The following is a 16,223-nucleotide window of genomic DNA, read 5'->3' on the forward strand; positions in this document are numbered from 1 at the left end:
TGTAACCTGCTATACAGCAGTACAAAAGACAGCTTTTCAACACAACAAAAAAAAAACAAGAGAATCCATATTCACCCCCACCCGTCCGTATGGTCCCCTAAAAAATAAAGGCTTTCACTCCTCACCAATATTTAACATAACGATTCCCACTCTTAAGATACGGTTTAACAACCCAGGCTTCCACCCAGTCCACCCTCAGAATCCCACAGCTAAATCACAACCAGCCAAGCTCTCTTCCAAATTTGGGATATTTGGTAGATGGTGGTCACCCAAACCATCCCCTATAATTCCCGCTCCACTCAGTGCACATCTAGGGCTTTCATTATCAGTGTTACCTTTTTTTCACATCACTCTAAAGAATATAATACTAGGTTTGTTGTTCCCGTTCATCAAGAGGAACCAGAGCTCTTTCTCCTCTGTGCCGTTACAAATTCCAGCTACCTTCAGGGAACTCATTCTCAATTCAATTAGGGCCTTACACTTCATCAGAAGATGCCTGGCTGTTTCCAGACAGGGTTTGCTGCACATACGGCAATAGTGTTTGTTTTGCGGGATGTTAAGCCATGCCCCCGTGATTTCTAAGGTGTTAACCATGTTCATTTTGAGCCTCAAGTACTCCCATACCAGTGAGTTACCCACAAACTACTGAAGATAACCTGGTGCGCCAGGGACGTCATTTCACCAATATGCCAGGGTAGCGGAAGTCACATCACACAACCCGTGACCCCCTGATGACATCACAGGAAGTGATGTCATTTGACCCCACCCAGAAGTGATATCGTGGGAAGCAATGGAACACAATCTTTCAACCGTTAACAAAACAACACCTAGCTTTGTACACTACGAAAAATATGGTTACGACATCACTATAATGTGATGTACATTTCCTACAAGAATGGATTGCCATATGTATCATTAAGATCAGTGTGTATAAGTCCATATTACCACATTACTGTGAATGCAAGCAGACGTCCATGACCAAATGGTAATGATGTGTTATTATATAGCACTTACGCTTAAGCGCTTTATACAGAAAAAATATATGAGGTGTTTCAGAACAGACTAAATCAGGGACTCACCCCCTGAAGCGTGCCTGAAATAAACCTTTAATGAGTCAAGCAATTATTGTATAGAGTTCCAGAAAAACACATTATTTGGTATTCCTATTCTTTTTTATTTAGGGTTAGTGCTGAAAGTGTTAGACCTGTGGCACTCTTTTTCTTCTTTTTTTTTAAGGTGCCTGAACATGAAAGCCAGCCACTCCAGAAGTAAAGAGCCACACAGTGCTGGCCACAGTCCATGAGTTTGCTTTACAAAAAAAAAAAAAAAAAAAAACTTTTTTTTTAGAGGTCGCAAGGGAGACCACAGAGGTCGCAGTTGCGACCTCTGTCGACTCTTAAATGACGTCCCTGTGGTGCCCCCTCTCTATGCAATATGTATTCGAGAAACTGAGTGCTGTTATTTTTAGTCGGGAGTTCACAAATTTGCAGCTCGTGATGAAAAGTCACAACCTTCTTCTTCATCTCAGATTTATAACGCTGGAAACAATGCTTCAGGGGATCCTTCACGAACATAGAATGCCAAATGGTGGAGGCAGAAATCATTCTTGTTAGAGTCCTACATGGCATGTATGGGCCTTTGGACCGTACTGCTTCAAAAATAAGGTGGTTTAAACTTCCAATTGGAGCATTGGCCAGTTTCCAATGGGTGTACAGGTTGGAGAGCTGGGCTTCCGCCACGCACGGGACCATACCCAATTCGAAGTATATCATTTCAACCAGTGCGCGTGTCAAAAGACGAAGCAACTTCTTCAAAAATGAGCTTTCTAGCTTAGATAGTGCAACTATATTGGCCATAGCCCAGCTTTCCACTCCGTACCTGAGGATGGGCAAAGGTTTGGCTGAGTACAGTTGTGCCAGTATGCCCACGGAATAAACCCCACCCGTGGACGCACATTTATTCAAGCGCCCTTTAACCTGGGCACCTTTTAATTTGACAGGATCAATGTGACAAGGACCAGATAAATTTGGTTGAATAAAATGCCAAGATATTTATACTCATGGACCACCTCCAGTAGACTCCCGTCCAGTTTCCATCCCGTTTTTTTATTTTAGACCGACAAGGCCCAAAGACCATAACCTTTGACTTATTGGTGTTAGTAACCAGGAAGTTTATGTCCGAAAAGGTCTTCAAGCAAGCCAAAGAGGCTAGCAGACCTGCCAGGGTGAGGTCAATGAGCACTATATCATCTGCGTACCCCATCCATAATAATGGGGAGGTGCCCAGCTTAGGCACAATTGAAATGGGACTGTTCAGTGACAGTCCCATATCCTCTAGGTACAAATTGAAAAGGAGTAGAGCCACGTTGCATCCCTGTTTTAATCCCTGACAAGTGGGGATCCAGACTGACATCCTCCCAGTTTGGTCTAGCCAAATTTTAACCCGTCTGCCCTTGTGAAGGGCAATAATAATTGAGAGCAGGCCAGCAGAGATGTTCCAGTCCGACAGTTCTTTCCATAGTCGGCCCCTATGGCTGCCCTTCTTCCAAATCGGAGTGATAATGTATCATGCCATGATGCTGGAATGGTCTGTCATTCTTCGATCCAGCAGAACAGCCAGTCGAGCGCAGCAGCCTAGTGGTAAGCATCCTTTTTAATCAGCGTGCTACAGTTGCCATCTGGGCCTGGCACTCTCGAAGAGTTACTGCCTGTGATCAGTGGCAAGATATCGGGGGGCCCTTTATTGTAGAGTCATTTAGCCCGTCGGATGGTTGGCATAAGTAAGGGGATCCCTCCAAGGTTTTAGTGAGGAAGGCAGTCCATACCAGTTCAGGGACACCAATGATGTCACGAGGCACCAGACTATAGTCCTCAACCGCCCTCCAAAATTGCTGAGCATCGCTTTCTCACTCCAACCCAACTAAACATCGCCAGTAAGCACAATCTAGATGGTATCTGTGGGCCTTCAGCCATTTTCGATATTTCAGCTTTGCTAAGTTAGTACAAGAAACAAGAGCGGTTTGATCGAGGGATGATCTTGAAAGTTCACGCCGGGTAGCCCACAGCTCCTTTCTTTTATTCAGAATGGGCTCATCATACAAATGGCAATCCGTGGCTCACGTGTCTGGCAAGCTCTAGAGTTTCTCTTAAGAAAGGTCCCTACAATTATCAATCTGACCATTGATCAAAGTGACCATATAGCCAGAGGCTCGTTCTTGACTATGCTCAACAAAGACCACCAGGGCAGCTTGCATGTTAGTAGAAACCTCGTTGAGGTGCTGGTTATTCCTAGTGATACGGCTTTGTGCTGCATTAATGCCCACTTCCCCTGGAAGAATTGACAACACGGGTAGGTGCAATATGTTCAAGCTAAGGACCACAGGCAGATGATCCCTCACAAGCCTATACATAACTGCAATATCAGCAATCAAAGTAGCTGAATTGGGCAGAAAAGCATAGTCCAAAATGTTGCAAGACCTTTGCACAACACAGGTGTACTGTGGTGGGGAATCTGACGGAAACGAGCCATTGGTCATTGTAAATCTGGAAGGGTATAGTTCACTTGCCCACTTAAGTCCCCATTTGCAATATTTTGCAAGACGATCTCCTTCCTCTAACATAGGGGACGAGGTGCGCACCTGTAACAATGACGCAGTCTCCTTAGGGATTTTCGAGTTAAAATCTCTGCCTATAATACATGGGAGGTATCCTAATTGGCTATCAATCAATGCTTCCACTTACACTAAGGCTTTTCCTTGTACAAGCCTGTATGGTGGATCGTAGATGTTAACAATGATGAAAACAATGTTTTCGCCTTTGGGAGTTACCGGGCCAGAAACCCGACCCAACAAGATGTTCGGCGATTTTGAAGCAAGCTTTTCAATAGTCATTGGTTTCATAATACCCAGTAATAACCATCCCTTGGGGTCCCCTGGATCACCCTGGATTACAAGTTTGTAAAGGAAATGCCAACCATCCACAAGAACTCAGTTAATGTTTACCAGATCAAAAGAGAACCTTGAACAAGGAAAACGTTACTGGTACCGACAGTTGGTGGAATCTGATGCAACAGGCCTTCAGTAAATAATTAAAGTTATTGAGACTTGCATACCATTCCTACATTCCCAAAGTGGGCCTTCTACATGAATTCCCAAAGCTCATACTCATAATTCTCCTCATGCAAAAAATAGGGACAATGAGGGTTCTGGTTGTGTAGCTAATATTCAGATGGAGAATATGAATTACCTCATGACTATGGTTTTTAGGACTATTTCAGTAGAAGAGATAAATAATATAGTCTCTCACCTGAACCCTAGAAACTGCATTGGAAATCCTTGCAATTCACAGATTGTTAAATCTTATATTGATGTGCTGGATCCTTCTAATGCCAGGATGGTTAATAGTTTGCTTCACTTTTCAACCATCCCCAACTCAATAAAACAGGTTGGTCACACCATTGCTTAATACACCTTAGCTGAATCCGAAAGAGCTTCAGAGTTATAGACCTATCTCCAATGTACCATTCCTTTTGAAAGTGTTGGATAAGGCCATCAAAATTCAATTGTCACATAATGGTCCTGAGAGAGATCAGGTCCTGAAAATCAGAGAATAACTGTGCAATCCTAGCTGGAGCCAAGATAGGAGCAAAACTGAACTATTGTAATACTCTATTCACAGGATTAACAAAACAGTTTATCTGGCGACTGCAGATTTTGCAAAATGCTGCTTCGTGTGCTGTTACTAACTGTAATGGACGAACACACATCTTGACACTTATCATTTCTATCAAATAGAACATCCAGAGTAAAAGTGAGGGAATGTCTTTCAGAGCCAACGGTGTACACCAGCTTACTGTGGTGTACCAGAGAGGTTGTGCACATCATCTCTGCTCTTTAATATATCTTTTAAACCCCTACATACATCCTCTGCTTAAATGGGTGGTTATTTGTCCGACTTTCAGTAATGGTACCCAGATAGACTTTTGCTATCTGGATCATACGATGATGACATGGCATCTAATAGGGATGTGTGTCAGGAATGGCACTCTGTAAAGAGTGGCACAGGGCACCCCGGTAGGGTTTGGGTGGCTGTGCTGAAGTAAGGTGGCAGATAAGCACACACAGCAGGAAGTTCAACAAGAAAGAAGAGTAGGAAACAGTAGCTGTGAGCCAAAAGGGGCAAAAGATACAAAGGTACAAACAAACTGGATTCCCTCTTGGGGTGTATGCTGAAATGGGAAAGAGTGTTCCACTGTCACGGCTCGCTCCCTTCGCTCCCGTTCCCGCCACTTGGGGGCATGTTTTGGGGTTTATTCCCTACTGGACATTTCCTCCGAACCTTATGCTACAGTGTTCTGATGAATTGGGAGCGCTAAAACCTTATTTTCCAAGGTACCTCCCTTCCGGATCCATTCCAGGTTTTTGGCAGCCAGCATGCTACTTTAATCAAATGATTATGCTTCCCAGAATGCCTGGCTCACTGCTTCACCTCCTCCCTTGCAGGACAAGGCTGGGTGGAGGATAGGCAACACCTGTGGCTGCAGGTGCAGCAGGCGGCACACCTGAGGGGTGTGCTCGTTAAGCAGTTTTAAAAGCCTCAGTTTGCTTCAGTCCAGCGCTGGTCATTGTTGCAGTGTTCCTGTTGTGACTGGTCCCTTGTTCCTAGCTTTGTGCCTAGTTCCTAGTTCCTGTTTCTTGTTCCTCTGCCCTGGATTTCGGATTTTTGTGCTTAATTGATTTCTGCTTTCTGGATTTCCCTTTCTGTCTTCCTCTGTCTGCAGGCAGCCTTTCTCTGTGCTTTACACTTTGATGCTGCCCAATTTGCCTGTGTTCTCTGTTTCTTTGTTGCTGTCCTTTGCTACTGAAAAACTTGATGCTTTAGTCTTTCCCTTTATAGATTTAGCTTCCTGCCTTAAGGTTTCCTTTTGTGATATCATTTTCCCTGCTCCTGATCCTTACTTTCTATTGGGATCCATTCCATGTTTTCCATCGCACTTCTGCATTTATTTCCCATTGATTATTAGGTGTGGGTGTTATTGTAACTAGTCCCAGTGTGAATGCCCTTTTGTTTTCCTCACTATTTTATAATCACTATTCCTACTCGCCCCTTGACTAGGGTCTTATGTATTTAGTTTCCTCCACCCATTGCTGTTATAGCCTTCAGGGTCCCTGTTTGATCAACTGGGTTCGTGAGTTTACTGACATTCAAGTGGTCTTTCCGGTCCTCGTGAGTACTGTTTCTAAGTTCCTTATTCAGTATCATCCAGAGTGTCAGCTCACAGATTCTGTCCTTGCTTGCCCTCTACGTGGGCTTAGCGCTGTCAGTATCTGTAATAGCATAGTGGGTAAGGAGTTTGCCGACTTTCCTTTCAGTCATAAGGAGGTTCTAAGTGCTTACCCCACATTCCTTTTCATATATTGGTATTATTGTTTCACTCTATTTGTACTCCTGGGTTTTAGTATACACAAGTCTTGGGTATTGTATGCACATATTTAGATTCAAAGTTGTACACTGTGCGATTCCGTGCACATTGCCTTCTTCCTTTCTTAACAGAATGACCAGCCGTTATTCCCGTTTGAATATGGCCAGTTTAAGAAAGAAAGGCAGCAAGGCCACTAACAAGTTTGTACAGAAAGCTTCCCTTAAGTTTACCTGTGACAATCAAATCATTGATCCTGACCTAAATGAACTCCTTGTTACAAATGGGTATTTACGTGCAAAGTATTTTACCCACAGGATGGCCCATCGTACATTGCCTGATCCTAGTTCTGTCTTTAATTTCGATCCAGATTCTATGTCCGCACAAGCCTTAGCAGCGGAAAACAACACACTGTTAGATTTACTACACACGAGTACGTCTGTTGTTGAACCCCATGATTCCGGTTGTGCTTTACCTCAGATTGAACAGTTTCATGATTCAAACATAAAGAATGGAGGGGTTCATTGCATATCTTCTGTTTTCAGCCCTCAGTCTACTGCTTACTCCTCTGCACAAGTACTTACTGTAGTCCCTAATGTCAAGAGGTCTGATGTCAGTAGTCTGCTTAAGGGTAACACAGACCAAGTCGGTAAGAGAGAGTATAGATCACAAAACCTGCAAGCAGCAAATGACAATGTACAATCAGTGCACATCGGGATGGCTAGGGCAGGATCCAGCCCTGATGCCACCATGCCTTCCTCTGTGCCTACTGATAGGGATGTACAGTTAAGGCGGGGCATGCTAAAAGCTGAACTTGAGGAGTTAAAACAAGAATACATTACTTTACTAGAGGAGAATAAAACCTTACGGTCTTTTCTGAATACACCTCAAACTTTATCCGTTGATGAAGTGAATACTGTTCAATCCCTGAGTGCGGAGGTTTTTGTAGGTCATGATACTCGTCAATATGAAAAATCTATTGGGAGTGAAAGTCCTCTTTCTAGCACAGCACTTATTCAGGGCACAGGTTCTGACAATTGTTTTACCGTTTGTCAGGAATTGCCGTTAGCTGAAGATTTACAAGCCACTCCTTTACCTAAGATTTCCTGTTTAGCAGTCTGTCATAATTCTGAGCTTGAACACATACATGGTTCTGATTCCCAAACACAATCCACAATGGTGGCATACACAGAATCAGTCACTACTGTAGGCTTAGGTTCTACCCTTGATCTAGCTGCTGAGACTGAAGTAGACATTCAAGCTGATGTGGAAAACGATGCTACCTCTGTGTTCGCTCCTTCTTCTGCCAATTTTTGTCACAATGAACAGTCAAAGACAGTACAAAATTCATGTTTTGATGGACTCATTCCACAGTATACTGAACCAAAGACCCGGCAGGCAATTCCTGAACTGTTGATTGTTAATATGCCACTTTCAGAAGCTAAGACAGAGGAATGGACATTTGACGAAATCCTGATTAACAGAGACTTTACTATGGTGATTCCTCTGGTTGATTTTGACTTCTACAAAGGAAGAGACTCTGTGTCATCCACTAAGGAGAGGGACGGCATGGTTACAGCTCAGTCTTTGGTTACTGGTGCCAAGGAGTCAACCGCCCTAAAGGTGCTTTCCATTCCTGAGCCACAAATGTGCCAGTCGACTTCTGGGACTTCAGTCTGTCCTCCTACAACTATTGACTCTTCGATTATCCAGTCCACGGCTCTGCAGTCATCATTGTCAAACGTGTCTTCAATCAATGAACAATTGCTATGTCTGCCAGTCACTCAAAAGCCTTCACCATGTATGTGGTCAGAGCCAAAGACCTTGACAAGTTTGTCTTCAGCTAACGAGACGGCTCCAGCTTGCATGCCCTCAGCCTCTGAATTTCCTCTGGCATGCCTGTTTTCGGCTACAGTGACTCATCCAGCAGATTATCCTTCAGCCATGGAGCCTCCGGTAGCACATCCTGAGTGCCTGTCTTCGGTCCCAGAGCCTACTGCTAGTTTGGCTTCAGTTCATGAAAGACCTGTATCCTGCTCAGCCTCGCTGCCAATATCGGAGGTGCACCTGTCTACTCTGTTTGATCATGTTGCAGATTCATCTACTTCAGAGTTACCTCCTAAATTCCAACCATTTATTACAGATGAACGTCCAATCTGCCCTTCTTATGCTTCAGGAGGTTCACCAGAAGGCCTGCCTTTTACACAAATTGATTCTCCCAACTGCTTGACTGTACAATCAGCACCTCCCGCATATGCAACATCTGAGTCTGAGACTTCTGCCAGAAACATCAAGCTGTATCACGACTCGGGAGGGCCTTACATGCAAGGCCGTTGGACTTGCCTGGAGTGTTACGAGAGGGAGACGGATACCATCCGCCATGGCCCAGACACCGAACAAGTAGCCAACCAGGATAACGGGCTGGACGGTTCACATTTGGGGGCCGGTTTGGATCAGCCGCTTGACAGTCTTTTTGTTGCCGGATCCCACATGAGCCTGAGGGAGGGGACGGGCACGGCCCCCCAACTGCTGCACCATCCGGGTGCTAGTAGCCAAAGGAAGGGTATGACTGCTGCAGTTCAAGATGTGCCTGTTATTGCTCCTGCTGCGAGTGTGCCTGATGTACCAAGTACTGCGTCTATCACTCCTATCGGTATGCCAAACGTCCCTGCGGTTGTATCCCACGTGCAACAAGGTGGCTACATGACTGACACCAGGAGTGCCAGCCTCGTACAACCCATTGGACTTCCAGGCCCCCAAGGCGTGGGACAGATGGAGTCGAACCTTGGTCACCCTCAACCACAGGCCTTTAACCAGATGGATGATGAGAGAAGATCCGAACCTCTACCTCGGCCGCCACCTTCTTTGTCTGAACATGAACATTTCCTGAAACCTGCTGTTTTCTCACCTCCTGTGTGTCCGCTCTCAGCAGGGAGGCTACCAGAGCATCTACCATTGTCCAAAGCATGTTGCACCAGCCTGCCTCCCTCCTCAATGATGTATGAGTGTTCGCTCCCAGAGACTGAGCTTCCTGGACCTTCCAACTCTGCTTCGGGTCCTGCAAGTCCTTCATGCCTTTCTTCGATCCATGAGTCTCTTCCTCACCGAAAACCTGCCTATGGCTCTTCTAGACTGCGGCCTGATTCTATTCATTCCAGTCCCTCTGCTTCTGCCCGTGGGTCGTCGTTTCCGTCAGTGCCACCTCCGAAGACAAAGCGCTCCTGTCATGGAAGGAAGATGTTTTGTGCGAGTAACGGCCGCCTGGAGTCGGCCGTGGGAGGGGGTATAGTGTCACGGCTCGCTCCCTTCGCTCCCGTTCCCGCCACTTGGGGGCATGTTTTGGGGTTTATTCCCTACTGGACATTTCCTCCGAACCTTATGCTACAGTGTTCTGATGAATTGGGAGCGCTAAAACCTTATTTTCCAAGGTACCTCCCTTCCGGATCCATTCCAGGTTTTTGGCAGCCAGCATGCTACTTTAATCAAATGACTATGCTTCCCAGAATGCCTGGCTCACTGCTTCACCTCCTCCCTTGCAGGACAAGGCTGGGTGGAGGATAGGCAACACCTGTGGCTGCAGGTGCAGCAGGCGGCACACCTGAGGGGTGTGCTCGTTAAGCAGCTTTAAAAGCCTCAGTTTGCTTCAGTCCAGCGCTGGTCATTGTTGCAGTGTTCCTGTTGTGACTGGTCCATTGTTCCTTGTTCCTAGCTTTGTGCCTAGTTCCTAGTTCCTGTTTCTTGTTCCTCTGCCCTGGATTTCGGATTTTTGTGCTTAATTGATTTCTGCTTTCTGGATTTCCCTTTCTGTCTTCCTCTGTCTGCAGGCAGCCTTTCTCTGTGCTTTACCCTTTGATGCTGCCCAATTTGCCTGTGTTCTCTGTTTCTTTGTTGCTGTCCTTTGCTACTGAAAAACTTGATGCTTTAGTCTTTCCCTTTATAGATTTAGCTTCCTGCCTTAAGGTTTCCTTTTGTGATATCATTTTCCCTGCTCCTGATCCTTACTTTCTATCGGGATCCATTCCATGTTTTCCATCGCACTTCTGCATTTATTTCCCATTGATTATTAGGTGTGGGTGTTATTGTAACTAGTCCCAGTGTGAATGCCCTTTTGTTTTCCTCACTATTTTATAATCACTATTCCTACTCGCCCCTTGACTAGGGTCTTATGTATTTAGTTTCCTCCACCCATTGCTGTTATAGCCTTCAGGGTCCCTGTTTGATCAACTGGGTTCGTGAGTTTACTGACATTCAAGTGGTCTTTCCGGTCCTCGTGAGTACTGTTTCTAAGTTCCTTATTCAGTATCATCCAGAGTGTCAGCTCACAGATTCTGTCCTTGCTTGCCCTCTACGTGGGCTTAGCGCTGTCAGTATCTGTAATAGCATAGTGGGTAAGGAGTTTGCCGACTTTCCTTTCAGTCATAAGGAGGTTCTAAGTGCTTACCCCACATTCCTTTTCATATATTGGTATTATTGTTTCACTCTATTTGTACTCCTGGGTTTTAGTATACACAAGTCTTGGGTATTGTATGCACATATTTAGATTGAAAGTTGTACACTGTGCGATTACGTGCACATTGCCTTCTTCCTTTCTTAACATCCACGAACCTTAGGAAACTCCAGCCTTCTGCACAGATTGCTATAACAGAGGCCCACGCTGTATGCTCATTACTGGGAACAACAGCAGTGGGTGTCTGTAACACTGAAAACGCGACAAAGGAAGGGGCAGAGGTTGCCTGCCGGAAACCAACAGGCAAGCTCTGTACAAAGGGATTACATAAGACACATGAGAAGACAAGAACAGAAATATCCAGCAAAAAGGAAGTCAATGAGCAATCTAGCAGAAGGAAAGGCAGTTAGACTGAAATAGATAACCTAAGGTGGAGTACAGAGGACTCAAGGAAGAGAACAAGGAGCAGCAGTCAGGAAAACAGAAGGCTGCAAAGTAGGAAGCAGGTCTGCAGTCAAGAGTGGCACTAGGTGCAGGCAAACTGTATTGTACTGCGGAGGACTGTAGTAGGTTGAAAGGCAGGGAGTCCAGAAGAACAGGACAGAGAGAGATTAGTAGTAGATGACAGACAGAGAGCCCAAAAGCATAGGGCCGCGAGGTAGGGAGCCCAGAGGAGCAGGGCTGTAGGCAGCGAAGAGGTGCAGGCTGCAAGGTAGGGAGCCCAGGGAACAAGGGCTTGGAGACAGCAGAAGGTTGCAAGCTGCACGGTAGGGAGCCCAGAGGACAAGGGCTGTAGGCAGCCGGAGTGAAGCAGGCTGCAGGGCAGGGAGCTTAGAGGACCACGACGGTAGGCAGCCGGAGTGAGGCAGGCTGCAAAGCGGACTGCAGAGGACTAGGACTGTAGGCAGCCGGAGTGAAGCAGGCTGCAGAGCAGGGAGCCCAGAGGACCAGGACGGTAGGCAGCCGGAGTGAGGCAGGCTGCAAAGCGGGCTGCAGAGGACTAGGATTGTAGGCAGCCGGAGTGAAGCAGGCTGCAGAGCAGGGAGCCCAGAGGACAAGGACGGTAGGCAGCCGGAGTGAGGCAGGCTGCAGGGCAGGGAGCCCAGAGGACAAGGATTGTAGGCAGCCGGAGTGAGGCAGGCTGCAAAGCGGGCTGCAGAGGACTAGGACTGTAGGCAGCCGGAGTGAGGTAGGCTGCAGGGCAAGGAGCCCAGAGGAGCAGGGCAGCAAGGAGTGAGCACAGAGGAGCAGGGCCGCTGACTGTAGAGGACTGTAATAGGCTGCAAGGCTGGAAGTCCAGAGGACAAGGGCTGCAGGTAGAAGACAGCGGAGCGTGATCGGCTGCAAGGCAGGGAGCCCGGAAAGGGCACTGGAACAAAACAGGATGATGCAGCAACAGGAACAGCATACAAAGTAAAGGGTCAAGGCAAACAGGAGCGGGGAGAACTCAAGATGCAAGACACTGTGCTCCTGCAGGCAGCTGCTTATATACAGCCCTGCCCTGTTCTGAGGCAGGCTAATTGACAGCACCTGGGGCAGCACACCTGATGACAATCTGCCTCCTCCCTCTCTGGTCCTGAGCAGGTGGAAGCAGCACTGGCCGCTAGGGCTTCTGGGGATTGTGGTCCCAATAACGATGAATGAGAATAGCCAGGAATTGAGGACTGTAGCCAGGTGCATTATGGTAAATGTAGTTAATTGAATAAAATAAGAAAGAACCAAAGTTGAGCAAATGGAAATAAAAGACCAAGGCATGAATAGGAGTTGTTCAAAGGGTATTAGAAGGATCAATGAGTACCAAGTAGTCCATGATGGTTGCCAATGCGTGCGCCAGCGGCACAGGCATGACAGTATGCCCCTCTCCATGCCCCTCTCCAGGCCCCCTGAAGACTGACCAACAAGAAGAGCACGTCCAAGGCCTGTCACACCGCGAGAGAGTCTTATACCAAAAAGGCACATCATGAAGTACCAAAAACTGTTTAATGCTGCAAGGTGAGAGTCTTGAAGGGAGGAGACATTACCAATGTTTTGAACCTTTGAGGTGGAATTCAGAAAAGACAACTTCTTAGGGACCCAAAATCCAACAGTGCGTTCATGGTTAGAGGAACTGTGGAGATGTGCTGCAGGCTCCATGGCATATATTTCTTTGAAAGAAGTGGTCTTCCTTAGGACTGGCAATGGTACAATGCTGAAAGGTGGAACCAGAGATTCAGCTGAATTGGTTGCTCTAGGACGGTCGTCCAAATACTCAGAAGCAGCAATGGCAACATGCAGATTTGCGACAGAGACTTCAGGAGTAACAAATGTTGCAGGAACACCATGAGTTGCAGGAAGATCAGGAATGGCAGTAGGAAGTTCAGATGCTGTAACAGCTGGAAGTATAGGTGTCACAGGAGCACCAGCCGACAGGGACGCAACTGAGACTGATGGTGTCGTGACTGGTAGTTTAGGTGCTGCAGAGGCACCAACAGGATCTACCGGAGCTGTAGCCTTAATAGGAGAACCTTTAACTGGCTTTGCAACAGGTACTGTCCTTGCAGGCAGAGAGGAAGGGGGTGCTTCGATTGCAGTAGGAGTGATCTGAGATGAGGTATCAGTAGCAGATTCAGGAGTACTAGCAGGGGGAGCAGCAGAGATTGGGCTAGCAGATCTTGTAACAAGTAGCATGGTGGATGTAGGACCAGGAAAGGGTAAGCCTTCCGAAGGCTGGCCTGCAAAGTCTTGTGTGCCCAAGTTGATACATGGATCTGGGGTATTGACAGTAGGCAAAGTTGGATTCCAGACAGGTACTGGGTATGTTTCAGGATCTGACTCATGGTCAGGAGTGCCAATGTTCATAGAAGCAGAATACATCTCAGATCTGGTCACTTCGGTAGAGGCTGTAAGTGGGAGTAAAGGACTGACATCAAGGGCAAGAATGAAACAATCCTTTGACTCAGCGAAATGTCCAGTCAGATGATTACACTTGATCTTTGGTGTAATGGCCGTGTGAGCGATCTGGCCCACTGGAGGAGTCCATTCTTCACTATCTGAACGACAGCCTGTGTTACTGTGGCTAGTAAGTGAATGAGCGGTGTCAAGCTTTAACTGGTATGTATATGCCAAGTTCAGGTCTTCCAACTGCTCTGTATATGTCTGTATCCTCTTCTGTGTTACCAGTACAGGCCTTAATCTGTTAAACTCTAAAGACAGAATGTCGGGTGTTGGACATAGGGTCAGATGGTCTGGTAAATTGTGTCCCTTAGCTAGATTCTTATAATGCAGATAGATAAATTCATCATAGAGGTCTTTGGTTTGTCTTTTAAGGCTTAAGAGTTGTTCTTGTAACAGGTATGTCCCATTAGCCTGTTCTACAGCTTCAGAATCTGGTGCAGCAGAAGATTCGGGTGTTGCAATAGGAAGACTGACCTTAGAGTTATCATGGTTAGTAGTTACTGGGGAAGCATTAAGACAACCGATGGTCAGTATTGGTCTTTTGTACCCAGGACCAGCTGCACTAACCTCAGGATACTGAATGCCTTGTCCGGTTAAATTAGTGTTTACAGCAGTCAGGGGAGGTTGTGTAGCTTGCCAAGCTGATCTTGAGCATATCACTTTGGCAACAGCGTAATCTGGTTGAGAGTCTGCCACAATGAGTGCAATATCCTTGGCTGTAGCAGTGTTACGACATTGGTCCTGAGACAGGGTAGCCTGGGATAAAGGAATACAAGGTTCATGTACCGGCTGAATTTCGAATGTTGTGTCAGAAGAAATGCCAGAAACCGCATGAGTGTTTTCCACTGGTTGGGCTAACAAAATCTGCAGGAATTCATTTTCTTGCTGTAGCTCTTCTATAGATAGAGACTGCGGATCATAGTTGCAAATGTCATAGTAGTTACACATGGAAGCATAGTACTGTGCTTGTAAACCTTTGTTTACTAGGGCAAGTCTGTCTTTTAAACTATGGTTTTTGTTTGCAGTCCTTAAGAAAACTTTAGATTTTTGCAGAGGTTTCTTGAACCGAAAAGAGCATCTTTGGTCTGTGTGTGCCCTTCCTGCCTATGGAACAAGAATCTTTGTGTTCTTGCATTCTGTCAGGAATGGCACTCTGTCAAGAGTGGCACAGGGCACCCCGGTAGGGTTTGGGTGGCTGTGCTGAAGTAAGGTAGCAGATAAGCACACACAGCAGGAAGTTCAACAAGAAAGAAGAGTAGGAAACAGTAGCTGTGAGCCAAAAGGGGCAAAAGATACACAGGTACAAACAAACTGGATTCCCTCTTGGGGTGTATGCTGAAATGGGAAAGAGTGTTCCACGAACCTTAGGAAACTACAGCCTTCTGCACAGATTGCTATAACAGAGGCCCACGCTGTATGCTCATGGCTGGGAACAACAGCAGTGGGTGTCTGTAACACTGTAAACGCGACAAAGGAAGGGGGAGAGGTTGCCTGCCGGAAACCAACAGGCAAGCTCTGTACAAAGGGATTACATAAGACACATGAGAAGACAAGAACAGAAATATCCAGCGAAAAGGAAGTCAATGAGCAATCTAGCAGAAGGAAATGAAGGAAAGGCAGTTAGACTGAAATAGATAACCTAAGGTGGAGTACAGAGGACTCAAGGAAGAGAACAAGGAGCAGCAGTCAGGAAAACAGAAGGCTGCAAAGTAGGAAGCAGGTCTGCAGTCAAGAGTGGCACTAGGTGCAGGCAAACTGTATTGGACTGCGGAGGACTGTAGTAGGCTGAAAGGCAGGGAGTCCAGAAGAACAGGACAGAGAGAGATTAGTAGTAGGCGACAGACAGAGAGCCCAAAAGAATAGGGCCGCTAGGTAGGGAGCCCAGAGGAGCAGGGCTGTAGGCAGCGAAGAGGTGCAGGCTGCAAGGTAGGGAGCCCAGGGAACAAGGGCTTGGAGACAGCAGAAGGTTGCAAGCTGCATGGCAGGGAGCCCAGAGGACAAGGGCTGTAGGCAGCCGGAGTGAAGCAGGCTGCAGGGCAGGGAGCCCAGAGGACCAGGACGGTAGGCAGCCGGAGTGAGGCAGGCTGCAAAGCGGGCTGCAGAGGACTAGGATTGTAGGCAGCCGGAGTGAAGCAGGCTGCAGAGCAGGGAGCCCAGAGGACAAGGACGGTAGGCAGCCGGAGTGAGGCAGGCTGCAGGGCAGGGAGCCCAGAGGACAAGGATTGTAGGCAGCCGGAGTGAGGCAGGCTGCAAAGCGGGCTGCAGAGGACTAGGACTGTAGGCAGCCGGAGTGAGGTAGGCTGCAGGGCAAGGAGCCCAGAGGAGCAGGGCAGCAAGGAGTGAGCCCAGAGGAGCAGGGCTGCTGACTGTAGAGGGCTGCAGAGGACTGTAATAGGCTGCAAGGCAGGAAGTCCAGACGACAAGG

The 16,223-nt window shown here is 47.0% G+C and overlaps 1 protein-coding gene across 7 annotated transcripts in view; it reads right to left on the reverse strand.

The window, feature by feature from the left end:
* Nucleotides 1–16,223, reverse strand: part of LOC138525572 (uncharacterized) — a 1,145,196-nt gene that overhangs the window by 264,280 nt on the left and 864,693 nt on the right. The gene's annotated exons all lie outside the window — the stretch shown is intronic.

Source organism: Ambystoma mexicanum, chromosome 7p (genome assembly GCF_040938575.1).
Source record: "Ambystoma mexicanum isolate Mex_15411 chromosome 7p, UKY_AmexF1_1, whole genome shotgun sequence".
Lineage (NCBI taxonomy): Eukaryota > Metazoa > Chordata > Amphibia > Caudata > Ambystomatidae > Ambystoma > Ambystoma mexicanum.